We start from the raw sequence: 10,311 nt of genomic DNA, 5'->3' as shown, positions 1-10,311 counted from the left end.
ATTAAGGTAGAAAAATCTGATTGGCTGATTGAATCAGCCAATCAGATTCAAGTTCAATCCGATTGGCTGATTCAATCAGCCAATCAGATTTTTCTACCTGAATTCCGATTGGCTGATAGAATCCTATCAGCCAATCAGAATTCGACGGACACCATCTTGGATGACGTCATTTAAAGGCACCTCATTCCTCGTTCAGTCGTCGTGCCGGATGGATGCTCCGCTGCAGAGGAGCGAAGAAAGAAGATTGAAGATGCCGCTTTGCTTGAAGACATCGCCGGATGGAAGAAGACTTCTCTGCCGCTTGCTTGAAGACATCGCCGGGATGAAGACTTCTTCTTTGCCGCTTGATTGAAGACATCGCCGGATGGAAGAAGACTTCTCTGCCGCTTGATTGAAGACATCGCCGGATGGAAGAAGACTTCTCTGCCGCTTGATTGAAGACATCGCCGGATGGAAGAAGACTTCTCTGCCGCTTGATTGAAGACATCGCCCGGATCGGATGAGTTCTGCCCGGATGGGTGAATACTACTTCAGGGGGGTAGTGTTAGGTTTTTTTAAGGGGGGTTTGGGTGGGTTTAGAATAGGGGTATGTGGGTGGAGGGTTGTAATGTTGGAGGGTGGTATTGTGTATGGCTATTGTACCTAGTTAAAATAAATACCAAGTTACCTGTAAAATAAATATAAACCCTAAAATAGCTACAATGTAATTATTAATTACATTGTAGCTATCTTAGGCTTTATTATATAGGTAAGTATTTAGATTTAAATAGGAATATTTTAATTAATATTAATTATATTTATTTTAATAAGAATTTAGTTAGGGATGTTAGAGTTAGATAGGGTTATTATATATATATATAATATAATAACGATATTAACTATATTAACCCTAATATAATTAGGGTTAATATAGCTGGCGGGGGTGTAGGGGGATTAGATTAGGGGTTAATGTGTTTAATATAGGTGGCGGCAGTGTAGGGGGATTAAATTAGGGGTTAATATTTTTAAAATAGATGGCGGCAGGGTAGGGGCTCACTTTAGGGGGTAGGTAAGGTAGATGGTGGCGGGGTAGGGGCTCACTTTAGGGGGTAGGTAAGGTAGATGGCGGCGGTGTAAGGGGCTCACATTAGGAAGTAGATAATGTAGATGGCGGCGGCGGAAGGTGCTCACATTAGGGGGTAGATAATGTAGATGGCGGGGGTGGAAGGTGCTCACATTAAGGGGTAGATAATGTAGATGGCGGCGGTGTAAGGGGCTAACATTAGGGGGTATGTAATGTAGATGGCGGCAGTGTAAGGGGCTCCCATTAGGGGGTAGATAATGTAGATGTCGGCGGTGTAAGGGGCTCACATTAGGGGGTATGTAATGTAGCGGGATCACATTAGGGGGTTATACTTTTAATGTAGGTGGCGGCAGGGTCCGGGAGCGGCGGTGGATCGCGGTTGACAGGTAGATAGACATTGCGCATGCGTTAGGTTTTATTTAGCAGGTAGTTTGGGGAGTTACAGGGCTCCAATACTCAGCGTAAGGCTGCATTTTGTGGCGAGGTGAAAATGGAGTAAGATTTCTCCATTTTCGCCACGTAAGTCCTTACGCTGTATATTGGATACCAAACTGCGCGGGTTTGGTATACCTGCCTATGGCCCAAAAAACTACAGGCGAAGGCAGAAATATACCAGCGCAAAAATTCGGTGTCGCCAGCTTTTGCGGGCGACGCTGCATATCGGATCGGGCCCCTGTTTGTGAGAGTTCCTGTGTATTACCTGGCTGCCTGACGTCCTTCCTGGTTCCAGATCCCTGGCTTGTTCTTGACTCTGCTGTTTTCCTTGTTCGTGATTCCGGCTCGTCTGACTATTCGCTTTGGCTCCTGACTCGGCTTGTCTGACTACCAGCTCTGGTTTTGACTCCTGGCTTGTTATTTGACTTGTGAACTTTTTATTATTTTTTGCTATTAATAAAAGGTGTGATTATTTTTGTACTTCTCGTCTCAGTCTGATTCCTGGCACCCTGACATATATGCAGTGTTGTTTTTGCGCCGAACATATCTTTTGGAATTATGGCCAAAAAGTTTAATCTTGGTTTCATCAAACCAGAACACCTTTTGCGACATGCTTTTGGGAGACTTCAGATGTGTTTTTGCAAAATTTAGCCGGGCTTGGATGTTTTTTTTTCATACGCAAAAAAGGCTTCCGTCTTGACACTCTACCCCATAGCCCAGACATATGAAGAATACGGGCAAGTCACATGGACCACACAGCCAGTACTTGCCAGATATTCCTGCAGCTCCTTTTAATGGTGGTGTAGGCCTCTTGGCAGCCTCCCAAACCAGTTTTCTTCTCGTCTTTTCATCAATTTTGTAGGGATGTCCAGTTCTTGGTAATGTCACTGTTGCGCCATATTTTCTCCACTTGATGATGACTGTCTTCAGTGTTCCATGGTATATCTAATGCCTTGGAAATTCTTTTGTACCATTCTCCTGACTGATACCTTTTAACAATGAGATCCCTCTGATGCGTTGGAAGCTCTCTGCTAACCATGGCTTTTGCTGTAGGTTGCGACTAAGAAAATGTCAGGAAAGACCAACTAGAACAGCTGAACTTTATTTGGGGTTAATCAGAGGCATTTTACATTACGGCAGGTGTGTACTGACTCCTATTTAACATGATTTTGAATGTGATTGCTCAATTCTAAACACAGCTACATCCCCAGTTATAAGAGGGTGAGCACACCTTTGCAACCATATTTTATTTTTACTTCCCTCCACCTAGAAGTTTCAGTTTGTTTTTCAATTGAGTTGTACAGTTTATAGGTCACATTAAAGGTGGAAAAAGTTCTGAAATTATTTATCTTTGTCTCATTTTTTTACATCACAGAAACCTGACATTTTAACAGGGGTGCGTAGACTTTTTATATCACACACATACATATATATATATATATATATATTATTTCTGAAGAGAACAGACAGGGATTTATAGAAAAACGCCTTTTATGTGAATAAAGAGAAAACAAGGACCTTGCCCAAACGTTTCGGCACGCACAGGAGCCTTTTTCAATGGAGGCCGTGCAGACCTAACTCACAATACACACACACACACACACATAACACACACTCATAAAACACACACACACACACTCATAAAACACACACACACACACTCATACAAAACACACACACACACTCATAAAACACACACACACACACTCATAAAACACACACACACACATACAAAAAACACACACACTCATACAAAAAACACACACACACTCATAAAAAACACACACACACTCATAAAAAACACACACACAAAAAACACACACACAAAAAACACACACACAAAAAACACACACACAAAAAACACACACATAAAAAACACACACACACTCATAAAAAACACACACACACTCATAAAAAACACACACACACACTCATAAAAAACACACACACACACTCATAAAAAACACACACACACTCATAGGCTCAGGAGCACTAGTGCACTACTGGGAGCTAGCTGCATGATTGGTGGCCGCACATATACGCCTGTCATTGGTTCACCCAATGGGTTAAGCTAGCTTCCAGTAGTGCACTGATGCTCCATCAACAAACAGGTACCAAATAAAGCAAATTTGCTAATTGAAGTAAATTGGAAAGTTGTGTAAAATTGTGTGCTCTATCTGAAACATTAAAAACTCTGGGGTTTCTATCCCTTTAAGGCGAGAGATTTTGTTTTATGAAATGTTTACTCTACTCACAATGTTTATGTGAAACTGTATGCACATGAGATCAGTGGTATGTGATGAGAATACCTCTGTTTAATTCTGTTCTGTCTCAACAACACAGATATCTCAATAAAGTTGTCACAGTGATAAACTATCTTCAGATGCCAAATATGAAGATGTCATCATGAGTCAGTGCATTTTTTTTAGAACTATATATAAACCTCAGAGAGCTGCACAAACGTAGCATATCTGGTCTAATGCTGCAGCAAGAAACGGAATAGGTGATTGCTATTGGAAAGCACAGATACAAGCATGATATTTAGCATTGTTCTGTCTAAAAGAGAATATTTCAAACCATATTAAAAAGGGATACGAAACCCAAAAATGTTCTTTTGTGACAGAACATACTAGGGCTGCAACTAACGATTATTTTCATAATCGATTAATCGGCCGATTATTTTTTCGATTAATCGGATGAAATTTCACCCCCCCCCCCCTATATTTAAAAAACCCCACAACCAAGGTGGGATATTTATCTTTGTTTACTCTCAATGCAATGCAAGATGCCTCTTAAAGTAAGCCTGGACTTCATTCTAACAATCATTTTTTTAATATCTATATGCAATGGTAAATAACCAGCTATAAGGTTAGGGAGAAAAATATCTAGTCCGCTCTTAAACTAACAGAAATATAATTAAAGGTTGACTTTGGAACATATTACAATTAAAGGGACAGTCTAGGCCAAAATAAAAACTTTCATGATTCAGATAGAGCATGTCATTTTAAACAATTTTTCCAATTTACTTTTATCACAAATTTTCCTTTGTTCTCTTTGTATTCTTAGTTGAAAGATTAACCTAGGAGGTTCATATGCTAATTTCTTAGACCTTGAAGGCCACCTCTTTTCAGAATGCATTTTAACAGTTTTTCACCACTAGAGGGTGTAAGTTCACGTATTTCATATAGATAACACTGTGCTCGTGCACGTGAAGTTATCTGGGAGCAGGCACTGTTTTGCTAAACTGCAAGTCTGTCAAAAGAACTGAAATAAAGGGGCAGTTTGCAGAGGCTTAGATAAAAAGATAATCACAGAGGTTAAAAGTATATTAATATTACTGTGTTGGTTATGCAAAACTGGGGAATGGGTAATAAAGGGATTATCTATCTTTTAAAACAATAAAAATTCTGGTGTAGACTGTCCCTTTAATTAAAAATATAAATAAACAAAAAAAAGTCAAAAGCGCTAAGGACTATATATCAACAACAGGACAAAGCCTTACACATTTATCTATTATATGGTAAATATAATAAGCAATAGCAAGCGATCCACTAATAATTGTGCCAATAGTGTGCATCAATTCAAATAGCTACCATCAATCTAAGGCTAGGTGTAAATAACAAGCTCAGCACTATATCATGCAAAGCAAAGTCTCAAACCATAAACAATCCAAATGATGACTCAAATTATTTCTGGGTTCCACATAAGCCAGGAGTAGTTGTAAACTTATACTGTCCTGAAAAAGTGAAAAGTAAACGTCTCTAGAAGTCCTTTAGGCTAAGGGCATAACCATAAATCACAATACTATGTGCAGGAGCTCATTGTAATGAAGTAGCTGGTGCCATGCACAGACCAACTAATTGCTAACCAACTAATTTCATTATTGATTATGTCGATTAGTTGTTGCAGCTCTAGAACATACAATTTTTAAAAAGTTTACAATTTACTTCCGCTATTAAATTTGTTTTGTTCCCATGATCTTCTGTGCCGAAGAGATACCTAGGTAGGCATCTGGAGCACTATTATGGCAAGAAATAGTGCTGCTCTTGCAAATGGATAACATTCTCGCAAAACTGCTGCCACATAGTGTTCCAGACACGTGCACACTCCTGAGATTTTTTTCGTGTATTCCTCAACCAAGTAAATAAATTAATCATTTTAAGTACCATTAAATACAGTAGAATTGGATAATCAAATAGTGCATAATAAAAAGACAATGCAATAACATTCACTCTGAATTCTAAGGAGCAGTTCTAAGGAAGGATAAGCCATCACTAATTTCAACCGATTTCACCAGATGTGCTCAGCTAGCTCCCAGTAGTGCAGTGTTGCACCTTCAACAAAGGATACCACAAGAATGAAGCAAATTTACAACAGAAATAAATTGGAAAGTTGTTTAAAATGCTTGTATTCATGAAAGAAAAACTGAGGTTAAAAGGTCCCTTTAAAAAGACTTGAAAACCCATACATTTTCTTTAAATGATTTAGACAGAGCATGGAATTTTAAACAACTTCACGGTTTACTTAATGTGCTTCATATTCTTGGTATCCTTTGTTAAAGGAGCAACATTGCAGTACTGGGAGCTAGCTGAACACATTAGGTGATTCAAATACAAGAAGCATATATGTGCAGCCACCGATCAGCTAGCTCTCAGTAATACATAGCTGCCCACCCGTGCCTACCTAGATATGCTTTTTAACAAAGTATATCAAGAGAACAAAGCATATTAAATAGCCGTAAATTTGAGAGTTGTTTGAAATTGCACAATCTGAATCAAGGGAGTTTTATTATGACGTTACTGTCTATTTAAGGCTTCTAAAATACGGTGTGGTCACAAGTTGGCCATGATTTATATAAAAGATAACATTTCAAAATGTATTATAGGTTCCTGTACTGAGTAAACCAACATTTTATTTCTCTCTGTGAGTGCTGTGAGAGTTGTCTATATCAGCAATTGAATCTTACCACAATTGCGAAGAAATAAGCATTCACAGACCGAGCTAAATCAACACTGTGTATTTATTACATCGAAAAAACAAAGGTTCCACCACTCCACACACATAAGCTACATCCAACGCGTTTCCTGCTGCTAAACAGCACTTCGTCAGGGATACTCACAGCTGTCTGATTGCACCTTTTATTACACTCACTATTCATTCTCAGGATTTAAAGGTATACTACCGCTTATATATTTATCGGCATGTTTGTGATCTATACGTCATTCAATTTGGTGCATCATTATCACATTACAATATTTAAAATAACAATCTTAAATTTACAAGCACATTGTATCTAAAAATATATAGTTAGAAACATTAACACAAATGGTGGGAAAAATATCTAATACTATATAAACAAATACTTTTGCTGTCTCGGAATTTTATATACCGCTGAGCTATTACATAGTACACAAATAAAAGGGCATATATTAGATATAAGTATAGCCGTATATTAAGGACTAAGCACAATAAATTAATAATAATCCATTGCAATATAATCTAAAGCCTCTAGTAATAGCTATATTTTGAAAAACTTTTCACCTTTATCTATTAATAGTTATATCTAAATATTTATCATCCTATGGAGAAAATTTCGAATACTATTAACTATCGATTTTAACTTAGTTACCTATATAAAGTTTTACATCTGAGTTTTCGTTTATGCCTAAAGGACTCCCTGTCTTTAAAGTATAAATCCAATACACTTCTCTCCTATTAAGCGTCTGTGATCTATTGCCACCTGTATTCAGCTTGGGCACATGATCAATACCTTGAAATGAAAATAAAGTATTGATATATTTTAATTCACTTATATCAAAGTTATCATTCCTTCTATGTTGGGCAAAATGTTTCGCCACTGGTGTCTTTGGCACCTCACTCTCAAGGGACAGTAGGTGCTCTCTCACTCTATCTTTGAGCATGCGTGTCGTTCTACCAGTGTATTGAAAAAAACAAAGTTTGCAAGTGATAAGATACACTATATATCTGGAATTACAATTAAGGTGATGGTTCACCATGTACACATTACCTGTTACTGTAGAGTTAAAAGTATCACTCCTAACCAGGTATTTACATGATTTACATGGTGTGCCACCACACCTATAGTTCCCATTTTTCTTTTTAAGCCACATTCTATCCTCTTTTTTTCTCCTTGTTAGAAAAATTTCTTTTAAGATTGTTCTCTATGGTTTCTGCTCTCCTTGATACACACCTGATTCCTTTGTCTATGACTGTTTTCAATTTTGGATCATTTCTTAGTAGTGGGCTAAATTTCTGAATAATTTTACAAATTTCTGAATATTGTCTACTATATTTAGTGGAAAAAGTTAACTTATCCATATTTCCTAAAACTTTATCCTGTTTGTTTTTATCCTGCAATAAAGATTTCCTGTCCATGGCCTTAACCTCTTCCATAGTTATTTCTAGATCTCTTTTCTTATAGCCCCTATCCATCAGTCTATTTTTTAATATATTTGCTTGTATAGAGTAATTCTCTTCACTACTACAATTACGTTTTAAGCGCATAAACTGGCCTTTTGGGATCCCCTTTTTCACACTATAGGGATGGCCAGAATCTGCCCTAAGTATGGTATTGCCTGATGTTTTTTTTCTAAATATTTCTGTTGTAATGCATCCTTTATCTATATCTCCTTTTATCGTTAGGTCTAGATAATCTACACTATTCTCAGAGCAAAAGAATGTAAACCTCAAATTGTTATTATTGTCATTTAAATATCCCATAAACTGTTCTATAGTTGAATCACCATTCTTCCAGACTATTAGCAAATCATCTATAAATCTAGTATAGAATAAAATACGGTTTTGAAAAGGATTATTAGTAGTGAATATTTTCTTCAATTCAAAATATCTATAGAACAGTTTATGGGATATTTAAATGACAATAATAACAATTTGAGGTTTACATTCTTTTGCTCTGAGAATAGTGTAGATTATCTAGACCTAACGATAAAAGGAGATATAGATAAAGGATGCATTACAACAGAAATATTTAGAAAAAAAACATCAGGCAATACCATACTTAGGGCAGATTCTGGCCATCCCTATAGTGTGAAAAAGGGGATCCCAAAAGGCCAGTTTATGCGCTTAAAACGTAATTGTAGTAGTGAAGAGAATTACTCTATACAAGCAAATATATTAAAAAATAGACTGATGGATAGGGGCTATAAGAAAAGAGATCTAGAAATAACTATGGAAGAGGTTAAGGCCATGGACAGGAAATCTTTATTGCAGGATAAAAACAAACAGGATAAAGTTTTAGGAAATATGGATAAGTTAACTTTTTCCACTAAATATAGTAGACAATATTCAGAAATTTGTAAAATTATTCAGAAATTTAGCCCACTACTAAGAAATGATCCAAAATTGAAAACAGTCATAGACAAAGGAATCAGGTGTGTATCAAGGAGAGCAGAAACCATAGAGAACAATCTTAAAAGAAATTTTTCTAACAAGGAGAAAAAAGAGGATAGAATGTGGCTTAAAAAGAAAAATGGGAACTATAGGTGTGGTGGCACACCATGTAAATCATGTAAATACCTGGTTAGGAGTGATACTTTTAACTCTACAGTAACAGGTAATGTGTACATGGTGAACCATCACCTTAATTGTAATTCCAGATATATAGTGTATCTTATCACTTGCAAACTTTGTTTTTTTCAATACACTGGTAGAACGACACGCATGCTCAAAGATAGAGTGAGAGAGCACCTACTGTCCCTTGAGAGTGAGGTGCCAAAGACACCAGTGGCGAAACATTTTGCCCAACATAGAAGGAATGATAACTTTGATATAAGTGAATTAAAATATATCAATACTTTATTTTCATTTCAAGGTATTGATCATGTGCCCAAGCTGAATACAGGTGGCAATAGATCACAGACGCTTAATAGGAGAGAAGTGTATTGGATTTATACTTTAAAGACAGGGAGTCCTTTAGGCATAAACGAAAACTCAGATGTAAAACTTTATATAGGTAACTAAGTTAAAATCGATAGTTAATAGTATTCGAAATTTTCTCCATAGGATGATAAATATTTAGATATAACTATTAATAGATAAAGGTGAAAAGTTTTTCAAAATATAGCTATTACTAGAGGCTTTAGATTATATTGCAATGGATTATTATTAATTTATTGTGCTTAGTCCTTAATATACGGCTATACTTATATCTAATATATGCCCTTTTATTTGTGTACTATGTAATAGCTCAGCGGTATATAAAATTCCGAGACAGCAAAAGTATTTGTTTATATAGTATTAGATATTTTTCCCACCATTTGTGTTAATGTTTCTAACTATATATTTTTAGATACAATGTGCTTGTAAATTTAAGATTGTTATTTTAAATATTGTAATGTGATAATGATGCACCAAATTGAATGACGTATAGATCACAAACATGCCGATAAATATATAAGCGGTAGTATACCTTTAAATCCTGAGAATGAATAGTGAGTGTAATAAAAGGTGCAATCAGACAGCTGTGAGTATCCCTGACGAAGTGCTGTTTAGCAGCAGGAAACGCGTTGGATGTAGCTTATGTGTGTGGAGTGGTGGAACCTTTGTTTTTTCGATGTAATAAATACACAGTGTTGATTTAGCTCGGTCTGTGAATGCTTATTTCTTCGCAATTGTGGTAAGATTGGATCCTTTTTGGTGTGTGAGATACACTGCAGAGATCTTTTAAGCTACTAGTTCTATACTGGATAACGGCTGTCTGGTGAGAAGGAGGAGTGCCTGGACACTTTCTAACTACCCGCAGAGTGGGGCCGGATAACCGTGAGTAACCTGGG

Source organism: Bombina bombina, chromosome 7 (assembly GCF_027579735.1).
Source record: "Bombina bombina isolate aBomBom1 chromosome 7, aBomBom1.pri, whole genome shotgun sequence".
Classification (NCBI taxonomy): Eukaryota; Metazoa; Chordata; class Amphibia; order Anura; family Bombinatoridae; genus Bombina; species Bombina bombina.
The sequence above is the reverse complement of the archived record's forward strand: the minus strand, read 5'-3'. Positions refer to the sequence as shown.